At 35.2% G+C, this 23,451-nt stretch overlaps 2 protein-coding genes across 19 annotated transcripts in view; both read right to left on the bottom strand.

The window, feature by feature from the left end:
• Positions 1 to 1,664, bottom strand: part of vdac2 (voltage-dependent anion channel 2) — a 259,631-nt gene extending 257,967 nt beyond the window's left edge. The window contains exon 1 of the mRNA XM_073919315.1: positions 1,180 to 1,664. The gene's annotated coding sequence lies outside the window, so the exon portion shown is untranslated. The remainder of the gene's footprint in view (positions 1 to 1,179) is intronic.
• The window catches only part of marchf8 (membrane-associated ring finger (C3HC4) 8), a 259,237-nt gene that overhangs the window by 219,680 nt on the left and 16,106 nt on the right, over positions 1 to 23,451 (bottom strand). The window lies entirely within an intron of this gene.

Raw genomic sequence — 23,451 nt, forward strand, 5'->3', positions numbered from 1 at the left:
GATTAGAGCAGGATAAACCGGACTTGATGTGTACTGATGAAAGCCTGCTGATCCTCACACAGACACACACTCTGTGCTTCACGGCAGATCTTCCATTCCTGCGTTTCACATTCGGAGGCTACTACGAGCTCAAGAATAAATCATCATAATATTCGCTTGTAAACATGTCCTGTTGGGACGTTATAATTTATGGCAATGGCCTTCTCTTTTCTGGATACTGCCAGATGTCAATAAGAAAGTCATTGCTTTGACATTCCTATGGTAGCTTTGATGTGTTTGACGGTTTGTCTTGGATGAAGATGCATTTCTGTCACACATATAAATGGAAGTGTTAGTAAAGTGTCAGAATGTCCTATGTTACTTCAATTTCCTGAATCCTAAATTCACCTTTTTAAAAAAGCAAGCTATACCTTGGGTGCAAAAAATGACAGGTATTGCAATACATTTAGTCAAGACAGCAGTGCAAAACACTCCCAATCCCAATTCTACCCCTTAGACCTTCCCCTTACCCCTTCCTCTCGTTTTGTGTGTTCCTGTGAAAGGGTAGGAGTGTCCCAATTCTCTTTAGCTAGAAGGTGTAGGGCTAATGGCAAGGGGTAGATAGCCCTTCTAATGAAGATTTTTCAGAACCACACTCAAAAACAAGAGGTAATAAAATTTCCTACAATACCAATGGTAGTATAGCTGCACCCGGAAGTAAGGAGATCCACAAACTAGTATTTTTTGTCAATATTACTTATTTTTACAAAAACATGTATATGTTTCAATATATTCATAACCGCGTTTGTGTTTCACCGTCATGCTTAAAAAAAAAACGCTAAAATAAAAAACTGCTAAATTTACAATCCCTAATCATAACTCCTGTACAGCAGTTCCACAACATTCTGTCACTCGATGACACTGAAATGCCCTGTCAGAAAAGCTTAGTGGCTGGGAATGAGCTTTTTACAGTGTCTGCTATAATATTAATGTTGTTTTTAGTGTGTTTACATAGATGAATATGGCCAATGTGTAAATGCGCAGTATAGTTACGATCTTATTGCCACATTAGATCGTTATGATAACATAATATATGCCTTCAGTGATTTTCTGAAGATAAATACTAAAAAATAAAGCAGCTGGAATCACTACAGAAGTCGCAATCGTCTGATCTCATATGAAACAAGAGCTCACGAGGACATATAATGTAGGGTTGGGCATCTAAGCTATAATGCCGATCCGATACGCATCTCGATTCAAAGAATACGATCCGATATATTAGCGATACATTTGTGACATATTGCGATGCAACACGATACGATTCACACCCATATCACGATACGATGCGATATTTCAGCACTAACTAATTAGATCAAGTTTATGAGATGATGTGAAAGAGGATGCTGTGCCATTGAATGAGTTTGATTATTTATAAACCAAGCAAAACCAAGACTTTTTTTTACAAACTGGCTCTTCTCTCAGAGCCAGAGTGTCAGTTTACAGTAGAGGGCCATTTTAGAACATATAGCACATATTATTTAAGTATTTTCAAGATAAACAGAATGTATAAGTGCAATATATATTAAAAAAATATGTATATATTTGCACTCTTTCAACATAAATAAATTTAGCATTGCACAACAAGAATTGTGATTTAACTTTTCAACTATGAAAACAAGTTTTACAAAGATATATTTTGCCACTGATTATTCAAAACTTAAGGTGAACTAGCAGTGTTATGCTGCTTTGAAACATCACTGTCACTGTAAACAACAGGCTAATAAAAATATAACAAACCAGCAATCTTCTTGCTGTGAGGTGGTCAAACTACCCACTGTGCCACCGTGACACCCAATTATTTTTATCATTATTATTATTAATATTATTATTATTATTATTAAATAAAAATTAACAGGAGGAGGTGTTTAAAACCTTCGTTCTCCGTGACACTAGGCTGAATATCTTTGCAGATGAACAATGCAATAGCATTCGTTATTGGCGTAGAGCGAGCAGAACTGTTGCGCATGGAAAAAAAAACTTGCAATGCTTTTCTCACCACTTTTGGAGCTGGTTGAAGCAGTACGAAAGCCGGGGATGCAGAAACACTGGAAGATGCTTTCACAACAACACCGTGGCGCCGCTTCAAGTGAGATATCAGATTACTCGTACTGCCCGCGTATTTTACAGATGCGCGGCACATTTTGCAAATTGCATCTGTCCTGTCATGTCGTCCATCCTTAAATCCATAATGTTGCTTGCCATACTTTAGATTTAAAACTCAGTGGGGAATAAAATGTTTGTTTTGCTTCTCGCGCTTTCTGAGGGCGCTCCACTAGCTTCATCCGCACACCTGATACACTGAGTTGTAGTGTGTGCACATCCGCAAATCCGTTGCTAAGGCTTACTTTATGTAGGTCGATTAAATTATGCGCCAAAAACAGGTTGACAACACTTGTTAATAAATAAAAAATACATTCTATATTAAAAATATAAGCTGTATCTCGGAAAAATCGATGCATCTCGCAAAAACCGATGCATCTCGATTTGCTTCCAAAATTTCATTCATCCTCTGCTGCTCAACCGATGCACTCGCATCGTGCACGCGCATGACCGCGTATCGATACATATCGGTTAATCTTCCCATCCCTAATATAATGACATAGGCAGGTGCTGTAGTGCTGTCCCAATTCTTAGGGGTAAATTTTGAAGCCCTTCCCCTTTACTCTTGGTTTTAAGGGCCAAGGGGAAGATGAAGGGGTAGGGGTACAAAAATAGAATTTGGATTGGGCCTTACTTTTCGTTTACCTTAAACTATTGGAAAGAAATTGCACAGACATTTGGACAAGGATGAATCTTGCATATGTTATAACATTGTTTATAACATTATCATCTGGAGAATGTTTTGAATTTGGTGCAGTTTGCATAACAGTACATACAGTATTCATAAACACCCACATGTATTTCAGGTAGGGATGCACCGATCTCGATACTTGGATCGGATATTGGTTCAATACCGCATATTTTTGCTGGATCGGCTAGCTGGTACCGATCCGAAATTGATCTTGCGCGTGTGCTATATTCTGTGTTTATAATCCAACTAAGCCATGAAGCTAGCCTATTATAAGGCACTAGAAAGTCATGTACCTGTAGGTCTACTATTAAAGCTGCACAATTAATCGAAAAAATATCGCAATCTCGATTCGACCCCTAGACAATCTTAATCCAGCATTTCTACGATTCTGCCAATCATATTTTTAAGTTCAAGAGGCAGCCGCACAAACCTTCACATTGTTTTACATACGTTGTTCAGCACGTGGACACCGATGGTGTTGAAAGAGTCAAATACTGTACTAACAAGGTATAATTCACCCAAAAATGCCATTTCTGTCTTCATGTATTGATGTATTCGCGGCCGTGAAATCACACGCAACGTGAGCTGACCGTAACCTGTTACCACAGAGAGGGCGGGCGGTGCATGTAAATAAAGTCTACTTTAGTGAACAGAACCTGCATAGGCTGTGAATAGCAGGTAATAAAATTGTAAACCACATTCAGGTTGTGGAACAGAGTGATCGTTTGTAGGCCGCGCAAGAAATATGAACCACACTTAGCAGTGAAAATGAAACCGAAAGCATGCACATCATTAAAATAATCAAATTGCATTATAAAGTTATGATTGCGACAAGCATTTGATGTGTTTTTTTCTTTCTTAGCGAACACAAAGTGTTGTGCATTTAAGAGTGTCAGTATAACACCAGCCTATAATGTTGAATATAATGCAATAGGGAATCTGATTTTACCAGTAGAAAAAAATTGGTCTAATAATGTTGTCAATGACAGATTACAAGCATATATCTCAAACATGATAATTCAACATCAGAATTATGAATAGTTGTATTCTCATGTCATCACTTTCCTGTGCATTAATGCCCAGAGCCAATTTAATGTCTGTTCAAGTCCACCATTCCAAGTCATTCCAATACAAAATTTAGCATTTAACCCAACAGTAGACCCACACATAATATTATTCTAATATTTTTGCATAATATTTTTTACTGTTTGTTTGAGAAATAACAATAATAATAGCCCACTCATATTAACCTTTATTTTATATCTACAGAATCGTGAGAAAATCATTATTTTTTTTAAGCAAAAAAATCATGATTCTCGTTTTAGCCAGAATCGTGCAGCTCCACCTACATGCCAAATGTTCTGAAGCCATTCTTCAGTTTAATGTGAAGCACAGATGAATATTCACATGTAGAGCTGGGCGATAATTCGATATCGATAATTATCACGATATAATTTTTTTCGATAAAACGATATTGACAGTTCGATAATTGCTCGATAATATTTACGCACTATGCGTAACGTTGCGCAAGCATTTTGCAGCCTGCCCTTCCGGATGCTGCACGCCTTACAAGTTTACAGCCATACAGTGTTAGTTGCACTGAAAGGAGTAAGAAAGAAATAAGGTAAAAAAAGGTCAGAGTCACAGACATCGTTGACAAGAAACGTCACTAGACTTCATGAGCTACTTAGTTTTTTGCTATCTGACACAAAACAGAGTAACGTGCACCGCAAACTGCGCAGACGACTCGTGCATCAAAAGCAGGCAACACCACAAACCTGTTTCATCATTTAAAACAAGACCACTCTTGAGATATGGCGAGGGATTATTAAGTCAAAGTTTTGTTTAGTCTACGTCAAACCTACAGGAAAATATCTGGCTTTACTAAAAGGCTGATTATTTTACCAACGACTACTGTCAATAGCTGTAGCCTACTGCAGATTTCAAAGAAAAATCTTAATATTAAAATAGGAAACACAAGCTAGACCACAACAGATCAATGTCATCAACAAATGCTTTAATAATGCAGCTTAGTTTACAGCAAGCATCATGTTTTTAGTTTGATTTTGCCGTCTGTCATGTATAGGCCTATAGGTCTGTTATTTTTACTAAAGAAGATATATTATTTGAGTTTCGCACCAGATTGGATCTGTATCGATAGGTACTCCAAATTTTGGTATAAAGATCGGAACGTTTCCAAAAAAAAAAAATTATATTAATGCATCCCTAATTTCAGATAAACTCACCCCTAAACACATCAAAGCAAATCATGGCAGGTTGTTTTACTGTCAACCAGACATACTTTTCCTGTTTTAGTAAGCGAGTCTTAATCAAAACAAAACTGAAAACTGAACTAGAAAATAGCGAAAATCTGGCATCTTGAAACTAAAGCAAACACATGACCTTAGGGTAAAACGTGCATTTTTATTACACACACACACACACACACACACACACACACACACACACACACACACACACACACACACACACACACACACACACACACACACACACACACAGGCTGAAACAAAAAAAAAGAGCCTTCTAAGAAAGTAAACCTCCCTCACACTTTGAAGACGAATCCTGCAAATTTAATGGGGACAGCAGACCATGGCAGATTTTCTGCATTAGCTGTTTCTGTCACCCTCCACAAAGACTCAGAGCCGTGCACAGGAGGAAACTGGATGGCGGCAGACTTCATGTTTTGCAAGAAGAGCAGGATGAAACGTTTTGAAAACTTACTGAGGAAGTTGAAACTGCAGTCTGCATCAAAACATCAAAAAAGTCCCTCAAAAGCATCGAGACAGAAGTTCAAAACAGAGAGAAGTTCAATTTTGTAAAACATAGTGCACAGATGCAGTCACTTTATCTTATTACATCATTATTCTCAAAAACACTGTCCTCAAACTGTAGCTACTGTAGGATTCAGTTTATGCGTTTTGATCTATCAAAATGTTAATGGCTTGATGCTGTGCAAAAAAAAAAAAAGTGGTGCTCATTTAAACTAATTTCTTGCCTCTGAACGCATAAACGCCCAGATGCGAAATTAAAGCATAATGCATGAATATTAATAAGGTCATGCAAAGGTTCTCTGGTAACCTTCAGGCAGCAACCAATTAAGCCACTTAAAGTATAAGCTATGACTACAGAAGTGTCATCCATACCAAGACTTTTAATACTTTCATTAATTTTCCTTCAGATTAGTCTCTCTTTCAGAAGTCCCCACAACGGAGTGAACCACCAACTATTTCAGCATATGTTTTACATGGCAGATGCCCTTCCAGCCGTAATCCAGTATCAGGAAACACCCATACACACTCATTCACCCAGGCGCTCATACACTACAGACGAGGTTGTTTATTCAATTCATCTATACTGCAACAGCGCTTGCAAAAACATCAGAACACAGTGAAAATATTTCAAGTGCACTTAAAAATGTGACGGTCGTCGCTCTGCCGTGATTATTGCTTAATAAATTTGTAGATAATCTTTGAAAGGGGAGTTTTTTTTGTCTATTTTAACATTCTGATTCCTTAGTCTATATAACAATACCCTAAATAGCACACGCACTCAAACACTACGGACAATGTCATTTATTCAATTCACCTATAGCGTATACTGTATATTTGTACTGTGGGGGAAATTAGAACACACTGAGGAAACCCACGCAAACACAGGGAGAACATGCAAACTACACTTCTGCACAGAAATGCCAACTGACCCAGCCGGGACTCGAATCAGCAACCTTTTTTCTGTGAGTGCTAACCACTGCGCCACCATGCCACATAAGACTACTTCTATTTGTTAATTAATTTACTTATGTAAAATATTATAACAAAAAAAAAAAGTTTTCTGTATTGAATATCATTTATTCCCTTGTAACATGCATTGAGTGACCTCAAGTTTCCTTTATTTGTTTCCCCTTTATCACTAGTTCATCACAATTTTCACCTGCCTCTCACTCAGTTAAATTGTTTTCAGTGTATTTTAGTTCTCCTTACTGTCTCTATGTTCAGTATTGTTTGTGCAAAAATTATTCCCACTACTCTGAACTTGCCTGCTTTACATTATTAATGGTATTCATCTATAATCTGCCTTCATCATCTGTGCCTGTCTAGACAACATGTAACAACTGTTTTTTTTTTTAATGCTCTCAAAAGCTCACAAATGCTGCATTTGGTCTAGAGCTGTGAGACTTGGGCAAAAAAGAAACCTGTCATGAGTTTGAACATAGCCAGCAATTTTGGGCTCTATGCACAAATCTTTTTAGTGGGCCCCTCGTCGAAGAGAAAGGCAATCGGAGAAAGTGAAGACCAGGTAAGGGGAATGGGGAGACAAATTGTAAGACAAACTCACACTCTCACTGTCTCTAGAACAGACCTATGACAAAACAAATAGGGTCATTATGTGTGCCTCATCAAACTCAAGTAAGACTACATATCAGAAGTAGTTGTGTGTATATGTCTGTGTTCACAGATTTCTTTTTGCCATGCTATAGATCAGAGCCCTTTTTGTGATGCTGCTGTGTAATAGGCAACCCAGGCTCATTCTGAAAACATACCGCTATATACATTTCTAAAGAGTGCCAAATACGTCCCAGGAGCTATTATTTTTGGCATGTTTTTGTTTTCGCGAATCTACCAGAGTCTGCTGTGTACACTTTTTGAGATCTTAAATTTCTCTCAAGAGTGTCATTTACGTTCTCGTGTAAATCCACCAGAGGCGGCTGTTGACTGACTGTTTGACTGACTGTCTGATCGACGCACCCTCCTCCTTCCCTAAACTCAACCAATAGTATTTTTAAAAGCACCGATTGACCTGCGCACAAGTTTGTTATTTCCAATGTTGAAGCATGGCTTGGCTGCATATTGAGAGGCACACAAGCGCAATCCAGGCGCACCAAATTGGAAATCTAAAACATTATCGTGAGTCACTCATGCTAACAAGAACTGACCGATCAGCTTCATAGTTTGTATGGAATTTACACATATTCATATATAGTAATTACCTCAGATAAAAACAAAACACCCAAACACTGCAGTTCTTTTTAATTCTCTCCATAAATAAAACTTGCTCAGAGCTGCAGCAATGTTTTGTTAGTTTGTCATCATCTGAAAAAAAAAAAAAAAAACAGTTCAAGGTCGTCTATTTACAATAAACAACAGCGTGAGCGCAAAGCGTGTTAAAAATGGTGAAGGAAGCCACACGCTTTTAGGGTGCTTTCAGACTCAGACTTTTGTTTCAGAAACTGGTGCGTTTCCCCAGTTAGTGCAGTTCATTTGGCATATATGAACTGCAATTGCGCTCGCATCCGCACTAAAACAATCGGTTCAAGATTGCCTGAATGAGGTGGTCTCAGCTCGATTGAAACGAACTCAGACTGAAGCGGATCGATTGTAGTGAGAAAGCAACACGATCCGAACCAGGCTGTATCACAGTGTATTATGAAAATGTAATATGCATATATATGGCTATATAAAGAGAGAATTATGAATAGGGCGGGATGTCATTCCTACCGATAAATTTGCATTACATTTCAAATACAAAAGTGAAAGCAAGCTGAATTATTAACGAGAGCTGTTTATAAATTAGGAAAATTGACCAAACAACAGTCTTGGTTTATCTCTTATTTCTCTCTTTAATCTAAAGCATATAATGCATAATTCTAGCCAACGGCTATGTATAAGAAAATCTTACCTCTGATTTATATTTGGTAAATCTGTAAGTGAGTGTCATAATTAAAGCACAGCTTTTTGTTTATAATGTCTTATTGCTCATCGTCATAAATTAAAATAAGGACACAAGACAGCTGAGCAGGAAGAAATAAACCGTGACACTCTGACCAATGTGAAGACAGTTTTTCTCACACCTGACTATAAACATTTCGGGAGAGTGCCAAATACACCCCAGGAGCTATTGTTTTAACTATTTTGGTGAGTTTAGAAACTTTGCCGCGTGAAAGTGAACCACACCAAGCACAAAACGCAACATTGTAACAATTTGAATCTCTGTTTGGGAACAAAAGAATCAATCCACAGGTGTGAAAGCCCCCTTAGAATATGTGACTAATTACCTGGTTCTGCGATACATCAGCCTTTCTGTATCCAAAGTAATCCCACAACACAGACATTGACTTTTTTTTGGACACCAGGTCCTCCTGTACTAAACTCATCATCACAGTTTATGCGTTGCAGACTATTTGTCATTAAGCTCTGTCTCCTGTTCTTGTGCTCTGTTTAGGCACACTGCATTGTGACTGGTTCAATAGCATACTGCAGGAGAAGTATCCTTTGGGATTGGAGCACACACAAAAAAAAAAAGTGCTGTAAGTCGATTTTAAAAATCGCACGCATTCAAATCGTGATTTTGATATGATTTCAATTAAGTGCACAGCCCTAATTTGGTCCTCAAATATTCATGAAATGCAAGTGTCAACGGCTACCACTCTAAGAGTCAAAAAATATTTACAACAAACACAAAGTAAATACCTCTATCAGGACATACATTAGGGCTTAAACAAGGATTGCCATAAGGAATCGTCAATGGCAGGAAAGCATTTTCTCTTAATTGATCTCATCAGTGTCAGGGCAAGACTTCATTACATTAACCCATAGTCTCTGCAAATTGAGTTTATTTATGAGATTTTTCCTTTGTAAAATCGTACCATTAGAAGTCACATGTATTAATTTTGTTTGTCTTGTGAATGTCTTAAATGGATTTGAGCCTCAAAGTTCCGACTTGCAAAAAAAAATTAAATTAAATAAAAGTGAAATTTCGTTTTTGAGTGAACTGTCCCTTAAAGCAGACCGTTAAAGTACATTTTACAATGTTTGAAAAGAACTATGATCATGGTTTACATCCATTTTCAAACCTGCCGAACGAAAATGTCCATCTTTGGGTTATAAAAAGAATGGCAATAATGTAATGTGTGACTCAATCAAAACTGCCCAATACAAACACACTTATGGCACTGCTGAATCAATTCCCAGGTCCACACTCATTACCACAGTCTCGAACAGCAGCGGGGACAGCAGGAGGGAAGCAATGAGATGGAAGTGCTAAATTCAGGAACATCGATTTTTCATTGCACACTGGAATGAAATATCTTTTTTGAATTTCCTGCTCTCAGACCTTAATAAAACTTAAGGCTACTATAAGAGAGCAAAAACATTTGCAGAACAATACCAAAAGAAAAGCACAGCATGTGCTGAAGGCATTACCATGGTTAATTACTATCTTAAACCAACAGGATGCAGTTAAAATACAAGAGGTTATTCACAGTTGTACAGTATTTACGTCTTATGAAACACATAAAGGATCTAACAAAATGTCAAACCAGTTTTTTTTCTTCTGTTAATGAGCATTCAGTAAGGATAATAAGAGGAGAACATACTTTATTCACCCTCAGACTGTCCAACATGAACATTAAATATTAAAATTAAGTTAAAAAACTGTGGTGCTTGGTAATTCAAAAAGTCAATAACAGAACTTGAGAGTCAAAAAACACATACAGTACAGGTAATATTCTATATTAATACTATACTATACTATATTAATACACTTGGGTCTTATAGAGTTAAAATTTGAAGTTGAACTAAATTAACTTTACAAGTCATTTCAGTTTATATTAAAATCAAAACTCTTATATTAATAATTAAAGCTGAATCACGATTTTTTGATAAGTTTTAAAGTTAAAGTAACATAAAAGCATATGTTGAAGTATCACACCATTTATAATTTACAAAGTTGCATAACTATTGTTTCCTTTCATAAGACCACAGTATATCATTAGGAGCCACCTAACTAGCCTGTATATGTATTAGGGCTGCACGATTATTAATCGTATTATTTTCATGATAACCATATTTGTGGCCCACGATCAATAATTAAATATCACTGCGATTTTACAGTATAAAGATCAAGCAGTTATTTTAATAGGCGGAGTTTACAGATTGTACTGCATAACAATCATGAGCTGACTGCATCTAGATTGCAAGTGTTTTGTTTCGAGGAATGCAATGTTGATCAGGTAGCCTTTGCTCCTGTTTAGCCCAAACATCTAAAGGTGGCTGTTATCAGTGGGTTATTGAGCTCAGGAGAATTATCCAGTGCATTTTTTTATGCATTGCTAACAACACTAAACTGTTTATTAGTTAACCAAACATTTGGAGAGATTCAGCAGTTTTTTTTTTTTTAAAACAACTATGCCAGTCATGTAGACAGAAGACAATGTATCATATTGTTTCAATGTAAAAAAAAAAGTCATTGTGGCGCTGTTCACTCAGGTATTGAAGTTCGTTCATCTATCAGACCGTACTTTTATAATTTACAAGAAAAGAAAATGTAATCAAAAGTTTCAGATCAATTAAACTCAATTTATGAAACTTATAAATCATTTTATGCATTAAATACCGAAATGGATAACTAATTTCCTTTATTTCCGAACATTAGAACATGCACTTTATTCTGTTTTACAGTTTTAATATGTATATATGCTTTTTTTAAATAAGATTTTAAATAACCATGTTATCATATGTTATCGTTAGCACATCAAAAGAAACCAAATGACCTGTCTTTTGATTAAAAGCTTTATGCAAAGGATTTAGGAATTGATCATGCACATTGCACACAAAAAAAAAACAATCATCAAACACATACATCGCTCTCGTGTCTCGTTTTCGAGAATAAATTCGCATCTGGGTTCTGCTTTAAATAGAATAAAATGACTAAAAACACATTAAAGACTATAGACATAAAATAAAACATTCACAAAGGTGTATTCACAAACACTGATTGACAGGCGCTGCTTTCGGTTTTAAAAGAATCAAGAACATTTTAAAAAATCTAATTTGCTGAAGAGAAATGACAGGAATTTTGTAAAAGAAAAAGATGAAACATATCGGGGCGGTTAAAAGGACATTCTACTTTATATATTCTTTTGACTCGGCTAAGATTATGAATGACGGAGTGTAAAGCCATCTCTCCTTCGTGCTTCAGCAGCGTGTCCCGCTGTTTATGAAAGAGGAGGTGGAGAGAATGCGCTGTTTAGTTTCATCTCAAGGTATTTAAATAAAAACAAACACTGAAAGAAGTCAAAAAGTTAAATTAAAAGTTACAACTCTTGTTGGTTGCACCCAGGGGATACACAATTAACCCAACACGCAGTTCTTTTGATTCGATATTCGTATGCAAACCAATCGCAGATGCTCTGTCATGTTGGTCGTGACACTCTGCTTATAACTTATTAGTTTATGACAATAATCACACTTAACCTTTCCATCGGACTACACCACATGTAGCCACTTTTTTAGCACATCTTGCGGTCAATCTCTCTCTCTCTCTCTCTCTCTCTTTCTCTCTCTCTATACAGTATATATATATATATATATATATATATATATATATATATATATACGAAGGAATAATAGTCATTATTAATCAGGATAAACATTTTGAGCAAAATAATTGTGATTATTATTTTCTGTTATCGTGCAGCCCTAGTATGTATTGTATGTCATTGTTCTATCATGGTGTCGTGTTTCTGACGATGGAGCCGATAACGTGAAAATTAGCTGATAGTTTGTATTTTATGATCAACCAAGGGACAGCGATTGAGCCAACTTCATTTCTGGTGGCCTACGTTTTCATGTTCAAAGGGAAATACAAGGCAGGTTTCCAACCAAAGTTTCTTATTTAACTTGTACAAAAAAAAGTATCACTTATCAAAAACACCACATAATGCGCTTAAAGAATGTAAACGACACTTTGGGAACAATCTGGTGAGTCAGTTGTGGAGGTCATTTTACCAAATTTTTTATAACAGACTTTGGCTCAGGCTTTTTTAGAATGATTTTATGCCCATTCTACCATGCAGTTTCTCGAAATGTCCATTAATACACATGGACAGAAGCCTAGCCACTGAAAAAGACAATCCAAATCCAACTAGAATCCAAGTCTCTTTTTCTATAAATGTGAATTTTGAGAATAACCATATATTTTGATTGTTAGTTTACATAATAATTAAAGCCTGGCCTATTATCATAAGCACACAAGTGATGATGACTGAGCAGCACAACAGTTCATCATTTCATGAGTGGATTATAATTGTTTTTTTCTTTGAGTGGTCCAAAGAGCTGTACACTCCATTTCTATTAAAACTCATTTTCTGCTCTCAAATGGTCTAATTCACAAGTGAACAAAATGATCCATAATGGAAAGTCTGACTCAACTCATTATTAAAAAAAAAAAAACAATAGAGAAATGTGGTGCCAAAAACAGTTACCTGTATACTGTCAAATGAGCTTGTACATGCATTCACAAAGTTTATAAGAGTTGAAAAGTTTATATTTATAATTTTTTAATCTTCATATTACTATATTACCTAATTTCCAAGAAAAAACATCTGATTTTCAATGTAATCCCATGTGATGTGATATGTTAAAAGATGTTCAGTTTTGAATGTACTGTAGGTGTGAACTAATTAACATCCTCCAGAGTTTTGATCTCTCACAAAACACAACCACAAGGGATGGAAGAAGAGAAGACCTTCTGGTGCTTCCTTTTAAGGCATTTGCACAGCTAAAGTCCTGACCTGTGGTAAACAGCATCGGTACATGGACAACACTGGTAAGTCTGATGCATCCACTTTATTAGGCTTTTTTTAATTAGGCAATTTTCTGTGCAATTCATTATTTGTTAGAGGAAATTACCTAGAAGAATATTGAAGTGTGTAATAAAAATGTTCTAAAGTACAATAAATTAAAGTCACTGAACAACTCCAGAAGTCACAGATTCATGCTACAATTGGCCATGCACACCAACACAATTTAATGACAATTCTTAACTATACTATTATTAGTGCCTAATTTGTATGAGCTCATCTTTTTGTACGATCTGCACACACCCCAGTAAGCCCTTAACTGCAGCTTGTAAAAAAAATCAATTCTCTTCTTTTCTGCTTTCTTCATCACTTCCTATTTTAGTTTGTATCTTACTAAGAAACGGCTGAAATGGTTTATCACTAGCACTTTGAGATTAATCACTTGGTGTGGATTAAAGTACTCATTGGCATTAAAGCATATGCTATCTAAATGCCAAATGTAAATGTTTATTAATGGATTTAGGCGGTCCTTCATGCTGTATTTTGTTTTTTAATCATGTAATTTCATACAAACAACATTGTACACCCTCCTGTAACAAAAAACTTGTAATTTTGCTGGGAGATCAGGAAAGCTGCGACTGCTCTTACATAAAAAATCAGGTGGAAAGTATGAAGTGCTGTGAAAGAGTAAAATGCACTGGGGAAAATGTATAATGTAGAACGAAGGTCCTAACAAAAAGGTGATCATTTATTTATTCATTAAGCCTGAACTTAAATGAAGCACGGCAGCTCTAAAATCTCTCACACACACACTCTTACTGGCAAAGAATGAAGTACTGCGGCAATCACTGTCATGTTTCCCAATGCTCTGCAGCCCATAATGCTATCTGAATTAGCTTCTATGACATTTGGACATCCTTTTATTACGGTCTGTCAGCATTAAATGTGTAAAAGCTGGTATGACGGAGTTGGAACGACAGATGACTCTGTTGTCTGTCATGTGACATTTTAAGCAAATAAAAATGATAGAAAAAAAATTGATAGAATTGTTGCCCATAACAAGTCATAAACATATTAATCACTGTCATAAAGAATCATATATATATATATATATATATATATATATATATATATATATATATATATATATATATATATATATATATATATATATATATATATATAAGTGCTGTCAAAATGTATGTGTTAACGCATGCAATTAATTTAAAATATTTAACACAATTAACGCAGTTGCAGTTTTTATTTTTTTTATTACCTGTTGTGGCCGACGTGTGGTACACATGCAAAGAAATATGGAAAAGACCAAGGAAGCACTTTTTGAAGGCAAGTTTCAATATAAAACAATTAATGTCACATTACCAGGCTATTCAGCGTTTACGCCAGAGTTTCATGCAATTTCGGGTGTTTCATTTTTAATTTTCGACTTTTGTTTTATTGGAATTTGATACCGCATGGCCGACGGAAAGAAAAACCTCCGTATTTCGTGACTCTGTGGTCCTTTTAAGGTAATCAAAAATCGCTGCTTACATGGTAGACTCTTAATAGGAGTATTATCTTAATCATATTAAAATCAGAGTATTGGTGTCCATGTACATGAAGTCAAAGACAGTGCATTCCTCTGCCTTTCAGCACGCGCCCTCCAATGTTTTATTTTTATGTAAAGCGGCTGCTTCGCGTGGTTGTGTCAGAATCCTTGTGAAATACAGTCATATTTTAGAACGCTAAGTTTAAGAAAATTTGATGAACGAGATCAGGTGTGTTGAATCTGAAGGGAGTCGCTCCGGCTGCCATGTCCTGCACGTGTTGTGTGTGTGTGTTTGTAAGTGTGTGTGTGTGTGTGTGTGTGTGTGTGTGTGTGTGTGTGTGTGTGTGTCTGTGTGTGTGTGTGTGTGTGTGTGTGTGTGTGTGTGTGTGTGTGTGTGTGTGTGTGTGTGTGTGTGTAGCCTCTAAAACAAAAAGGTACGAAATGCCATGAGATTGCGTTGCACTCTCAGCTCACATCATTCAAAAGAAAAGGGCCACTTTTTAGCAACTGGCTGAATGTAAAGGAGGGCTAAGCAAAATTGTTTCTGCTTTATAATAATTAATTTTCTCAACTCACAGCAATACAACCTACAATGAGTACAATTGTTTGTATTCAATACTTTATTGTTATTTTATTTTTGTAATAAATATGGCTGTCAAGCCAGGATCTTAATGGTTTAATGTGGGTATGTTGTTTACATGAAGAGATCTGTGTTACAAGTTAAACAAAAATTCAAATAAACAATTATATTTTGAATTTAAATAGTTTTTGTCTTGCATTTACATTAATTTTACATTTGAATAGCCAAAATGACAAGTTTCAGTCTTTTAAATGCGATTAATCATGATTAATTTTTGTAGTGCGATTAGTTAGTTAACTTTTTTTAATCAATTGACAGGACTAATATATATATAGGTTTTAGTCTAAACTTGTGATGGTAAAGCAGCCACAACTATTTTAAATTAAGTGAAGTTTTTAAACTAATTTCGAGAGGAGCACGTGATATAATGGACTGCAGCTGGCCACCTATCTACACTTATTAGTTAGCCAATCAGATCTATCCTAACTCACTATAAGTAGCTTAGCTAGATATTACTCCCTTATCTTCGTTTTCCGAAGAAACCCCCATCCACCCCCTTTCTCCTCCTTTCCTCCTTTAAAAAGGGGAGCTCTCGAGGACCACCTGATCTCGTACTCCCCTCACATGCTCTATGGACCTGGCGGGAGCCCTGGGCTCAACTATCTCCGAGCTCAGGGTTCTCTCCCGGGACAGCATGCCAAACCTGCTAACAGTTGTCAAGCAATATCTAAGTGTGAACTTTTGAAATTTCATTTCATTTAAGCGACATAGGGGTGTAGTGGTAACGATATTGCCTTACAGCAAGAAGGTAAATGGTTCGAGTACCAGCTGAGTCAGTTGGCATTTCTGTGTAAAGTTTGCATGTTCTTCCTGTGTTTGCGTGGGTTTCCTCTAGGTGCTCCCAGTTCTCCCACAGTCCAAAGACATGCGGTACAGTTTAATTAAATAAGCTAATTTGGCTGTAGTGTACACTATATGAATGTGAATGGAAGTGTATGGGTGGTTTCCAACGCTTGGTTGAGGCTGGAAGAGCATCCGCTGCGTAAAACACGTGCTGGATAAGTTGGTGGTTCATTCCACTGTGGCGACCCCTGATGAATAAAAGGAACTAAGCCGAAAAGAAAATGATTTAATTTTTAATTTAATTTAATTTAATTTAATTTAATTTAATTTAATTTAATTTAATTTAATTTAATTTAATTTAATTTAATTGGGTCAATACTGGGGTTTGCAGATGAAAGTGAAGAGGGTTTGGGGGTCGCAGAAGAAACTGATAAGCGAGGCGGCGGTGCTTGTGAAGAGGGGATCAGTAAAATGAGGTGCCGGATCAGATTTCAAAGATACAAATTAAGCCCTGATGTAACTCCTATATTTAAAAAAAAAGTAATTGTACAAAAACATGCCACAAAAGATGTTTATATATATATATATATATATATATATATATATATATATATATATATATATATATATATATATATATATATATATATATATATAGAATATAATAAAACTATTTGTGTAGAAAGAACCTCCTGTCATGTTCCCATCTCACCCCTTATTTTAGATGAAGATGATAGAAATCTAAATACTTTGCTTCATTACCAATAAACAGCTCACTAAAGTCAAAGGGTCTGACCAAAGAAATTGAAATTTTAATCCATTTGAATTATTTATCAACCGGCAAAGCACCAACAAACTGTATCCTTTCCTGTGTATTGAGTGCTTGAATTTTCATTTAGTGTACTATTGTAGAGAATAGTGAATAAGGACATAGACGGTGTTTAAGGACACAGCACTAGGACTAGTTACACTTTGGCCATTTTTGAGCGAGATGCAAATGGTCTAATGGTCTAATCCAATAAAATAATCGATGTTAAGCTAAAAGTGCTTCTGCTACACCCAGAGATTCGTATCAATTTAAACAGTCTGATGAGTGAATATATCTGGATACCCAGTCAGTTCCTATGGAGGTCACTTTTGACCAGGAACAACACAAGTGTAATAAGGTTATTTAAAACACTCAAAATTTAATGAAAGAGATGATCATCACTTCTATATGTTCAAGTGCATAGTGTGGAGGATATCATAAGACATTTAGGCAATTAGATATAACACAATATTCATGAGTGTTTTAAGTTGTAAATCAGTCAGATTTGACTAGAACACGACAGGAAGGTTAAAAAATAAACCTGCTAATTATTTTGATCAGCCTTATTTAATTATGTGTTATGATTTTGCTACATTTTTTCATAAAAAATAACGCAGTTGAGAACCGATGTTGTACAGATACGTAGATCAATCTTTTGTGGATGAATTGGGAAGTTATCCACAAAAAACTGAAAAGGTTTAGAATCATTAGTAAAGAAAATCCTAAATCATATCTCAGTTAAAGTGCTCTTCAAGCTGTCTTGACCCCATCCCAACAGAATTAAAAAAAAAAGGTTTCACACTGCTTGATTGATTATGTCCTTGACATAGTAAATATTTCATTAGTGACAAGATTTTTTCCTAATGCTTTTAAAAAAAGCCACTTTTAAACCAAATCTGGATTCCACATTTTTGAATAATTAAATAATTAAAGACCAATTTCTAATGTTTTATTTTTTAGAAAGAATTTGAAACAAAGTTTTATTGCAACAGCTTAATCAATGTTTGGATGAGCATAGAATGAGGGAAAAATTTCTGTCAGGTTTTAGAAAAGGTCATAGCACAGAAACAGCCCAGGTAATAAATGACATGTGATTACATATAGATAGAGGTAATGCATCAGTTTTAATTCTCCTAGACTGAAAAAACTTCAGACTGAAAGAAAATTTTTAGTTAATATGGATGAAGATAAATCACAAGAACATAATATATGGTGTTCCTCAAGGATATATCCTAGGCCTAGGTTGATTTTCTTTATATATGATTTCTTTTTGGAAGTTGAATTCAGAAATATGGCATGAATAATCATCTTTATGCTGATGACATACAATTATACATTTCTGTTGAGCCCAGAGACACTGTTAAAATAAAAAGATTTGTCCAGCTGCATGTCCAGTATTGTACAATGGATGACTGCAAATTTTTTAAAGTTAAATAATTATAAAACTGAAATTCTTATTGAGGGTAAAAAAAAAAAAAGACTCAGCGAGAGAGGATTAAAGCAGAATTGTGTTCTTTAGGTTTGCAATCTAAAAAAGAATTAAAGAAACTGGGAGTTGTTTTCGATTGTGATCTAAATGACAAATTTCATATTAGTCAAGTTACAAAAACATGTTTTTATCATTTGAGAAACATTGTCATTTGTTTTTTCCTATCTTTTAAGGATGCTAAGAAATTATTCCTGCTTTTATTTTCTCTCGGCTTGATTATTGTAATGCTGTTTATATTGGTTTACCTAAAGGTTCTGTAAGGAAGTTGCAACTGATACAAAATATCCAGAATTTTCATGAAACTGAAGAAACATATCACACCAGCATTAACAGAATTACACTGGTTACCAGTGCACCAATAGATAGATTTTAAGATTTCTTTTATTCTTTTATAAAGCACTACACAACATGACACCATCCTACATTTTTGACTGCTTATCGAAATACAATCTAAACCGTTTTCTATGCTCTTCTAGCGCTGGACTTTTAGAATATTACTCTGTAAATCTGATGCGATCTGGCGCCACCTCTTTTAGTCACTATGCTCCAAAAATTTGGAATTGTCTCCAAAACGAAATGAAAGAATCCCCCCGCATTCTTGTTTTTAAAAAGCATGTTTTGAAAATTGCATATGAATATAACAGTATGTGAAGTGTATGTATATTGTGTAGGTGTATGTACAGTTGAAGTCAGAATTATTAGCCCCCTTTTAAATGTTTTTTTCTTTTTTAAATATTTCCCAAATCATGTTTGACAGGGCAAGGAACTGTTTCTTCTGGAGAAAGTCTTTGTTTTATTTCGGCTAGAATAAACGCAGGTTTTAAATTTTTAAAAAACATTTTAAGGTCAAAATTATTAGCCCCTTTAAGCTATATTTTTTTAGACAGTCAACAGAACAAACCATTAATATACAATAACTTGCCCTATCGTGCCTAGTTAACCTCAATAACCTAGTTAAGCCTTTAATTGTCAATTTAAGCTGTATAGACGCATTTTGAAAAATACATAGTAAAATATTATTTAATGTCATCATAGCAAAGTTCAAATAAATTAGTTATTAGAAATGAGTTATTAAAACAATTATGTGTAGAAATGTGTTGAAAAAATTCTTTTCTCTGTTAAATAGAAATTAGGGGGGAACAAGAAACAGAGGGGTTCAAAATTCAGGGGGGCTAATAATTCTGACTTCAGCTGTATTTATGCATGAACGGTGTGTGCATGTATATGTAATGACTATTGTCTGTTTGATTGTGTAGATATATCCATATATGCGTGTACATGTGTGCCTTTATCTTAGTATATTTTTGTTGTTCATTTTGCTTTAATTGGCTTTGTTTTTTTTTTTTATTATTTGGTTTATTTTATAATACTTGTTTGTGGTTTGTGAAGCGCTACAAGTTTCATGTATGTAGGAAAAGTGCTATACAAATAAAAATGCATTGTTATTATTCTTATTTTAATTATTGTTATTATTATATACACATCAACGTAAAAAAAAATAAATTGTGCTCATCATTCATGATGTCCTAAAGAATATTTGTTGCATTATGTCGCTGTGCGCTATTCATAAAAGCAGTTTATTCAGAAAATGTCTTTACAGTTAACATTCATAACAATGAATGAACTTGCTTAACCTCTAAAATGGCGTTCTTTCCTGTCCTCCACCCAGGTCTATCAAAGTTGTTTGTTATGGCTTTTGCTTTGCTTTGATTTATCCTTAATTCCTGTACTTTCAGTAGTAATGTCTGAATAACATCACGTCTGTAACATCCGTCCTTTACTTTTGCCCTTGTTGGAAAAGCAGTGTGTTAATATTTAACTATGCTCTGGCAAAATGAATGTTAGAGAAAGTGTATCTGACTGCCCATCCGACTATTTCTTTCTTCTTTTCAACCACAGTCACAGTCCATCACCTCCTTATTCTGCCTCCTTAAGGAAGATGACTTACATGCTTTTGCTGTCAGGTTTTTTTATGGATGTGCTGAATAATAAACACCTAAATAAACTGACTACAAAGTGCAAAGGGACTTTAAAGAAAACATGCTGGCTCCTAGTTAAACCCTCCTATACATATAATTGTTCTATAGTTCGTTCTATAGTTCAACGCCCGCTAGCAGGCATAAAAATAGCTCAACATAACGTTTCACAAAACTGAGTGTGTTTTTAATCAAATAAATGCAGCCTGAAATATAATAAGTATCTTACAGCATGCAAGCATAATATTTGTACAAAGTGAGTGCAAAAGTAGTATGTCAGCTATTCCAAGCAGTCAATGAAGCTGAAAAGAAAATGTCATAAGACAGTGAAGAAGCCCGAAGCACCAAAGTAAATAGCACAGCCTGGCAGCATGTGTCCAGATTAGTGCATGTTCTCCCATCTCTAAATAACAGACTATTGATTGGTGGATTGTCCTGGTTACATTATTGCACCCAAACGAAAAGGTCATGATGCTGTATTGAAACCCCAAAGAACATCCAAGACATTGTGAATAGTACTAAAATACAATATGACCAGAGAAACCAGAACAAAATCCACATTTTCTCTATGAACCCAACAAGAACTGCTCATGTTGAGAATGTTGATGGTTTGTTTAAACCACTAACTCTACACAATATCATACTGATTTTTCCCCACAGCAAACTCACTGATTACATGAAAAACTGATTTCGCCAGAGAAGACAAATTAGTGGAATGAAAAAAGAGGGTCTATTTGTAGCTTTAAATATTAGATCTCACAATGGATTTTCTTAGAGTCTCAGAATAACCCCTTAAGTGTCTTGACTAAGGCTGAGTTGATTTGCAAAAGCTCATAAAGCACATTTGAACAAAAAGGTGAATGCGCTACATGAACAGACGGTATTAAAACCACAAAAACACACAGAGACTGTCAAAAAGGAGGTTCAATTTACCGGAATTCGCCCTAATAGAGATTTCCAGTGTAGCTGTAATTTAGACAAATGTGTTTTTTTTCTAATTAAATGGCTTTCTGAGGTCGAAGCAATTTCAAAGAATCTAATTACTACCTACTGTAAGCTGCAGCAGTTTCGCTCTCTCTTTATTTTCGTCAACCAGTTCCAGGAATGAGGATACTGTATGATATTACAACAAGCGGTTAAAAACTCAAAAACAAAAACAATACATTTATTTTAGTCCTGTTGTGTTAATAACCTATGCTCTAGCAAATACATTAGCACAAAAGGCCATTAGGGTTGGGTGATACACCGAAAATCTCATATCACGATATAAGCAGTGGTATAAAACAGGCGTTTCCAAACGTTTAAGTCTGCGACCCTCAAAATAACAACTTCAGTAACTCCCTCACTATGCTCGGTGGTGGTTATAAACATTGCACACAGTGGTGCACACACACACCAATAGGAATATCAGACCCCCTAGTTTTTCACGATTTTTCTGTGATTTTCTGCGATAAAAATGACTGATTTTGTGGCAGTAATTCCCATAAATTTGTAAACAATTTTAAGATAAAAATTATAGAACGATAGATAGAACGATAGATAGAACGATAGATAGATAGATAGATAGATAGATTGATAGATAGATAGATAGATAGATAGATAGATAGATAGATAGATAGATAGATAGATAGATGTATATATATATATATATATATATATGTATGTATATATATATATATATATATATATATATATATATATATATATATATATATATAAAAATGTGAAAAAATATATATGTATTTACCATTTATTATATTAGGTAGCCTACTATGTTATGTGTGCAATCTGAAATAATTACAATGACACAAATCATAAAAATAAAGCTTCTTTATTTTTAAAATGGCAAGGGAAAGGGTAGGGATTAAGCCAAAGGAAGGTTGTATTACTCCTATTTTTATCCACGATCTTACTTTCTCTCAGATTTCACTCCCAAGAGCATCTGACATCGTCACACATATAGGGCATGCATTTGGGCTTCCGTTCCGTTATACACCTTAAACACGGATAACAACAAAATAATTTATCGATTTAACGCTCATCATGATACCAGCCATACATGTAAAGCACAAATAAAGTCATTCAATTTGGTGACGTTCAGTGGCCGTCACCCTTGAACCAACCTCATCTTCACCTGTCTGTTCCATTGCTCTGTTTGCTTCAACTTTCTTTTGCAGTCTGACACAAACGCACAAACTGGTCAATTCACGCCACAAGAGGTCTATATCTCATCTTTGTTATGACTACATGTAAATCACCCACGCTTCGTCTGCCTCTGCTTACTGCACAAGCTGAAAACTCCCCCGTCCCCCTCCATGTAATGTATTGATCGTGAGGGCACACACAGGTAAGCCGTCTTTTTTCAAAGGACACTCAAATACATCACGTGCGTTGTGTTTGCATTGTCTATAAGACATGTAAAACAATTCATTGCAAGCTGAAATAAATATATTTTGATTATATGGTTTGGAATTTGATGTTTTATGAGATTTTGTGATCATTTTGCATTTAATGAAGAATTTTGCAGGATCGTAAAAATTTGCAACTTTTTGTTGATTTTGCGATGGATTCAGTGATCGTGGAATCGCGAAAAACTAGGGGATCTGCTATATAAACATGAGCATATAGACAACACAAAAAAAGTGCAAGTGATAATGAATGTGAATGTTGGGAACAATGGTTAACAACACAAGACTATTCTTGGTGTAATATTGGAGACCACCACTTGGAGATTATCCTCCATGTTCAGTTGTGTGCATTTTTAATGTATGTGAGC

The sequence above is a fragment of the Danio rerio genome, chromosome 13 (genome assembly GCF_049306965.1).
Source record: "Danio rerio strain Tuebingen ecotype United States chromosome 13, GRCz12tu, whole genome shotgun sequence".
Taxonomy (NCBI): domain Eukaryota; kingdom Metazoa; phylum Chordata; class Actinopteri; order Cypriniformes; family Danionidae; genus Danio; species Danio rerio.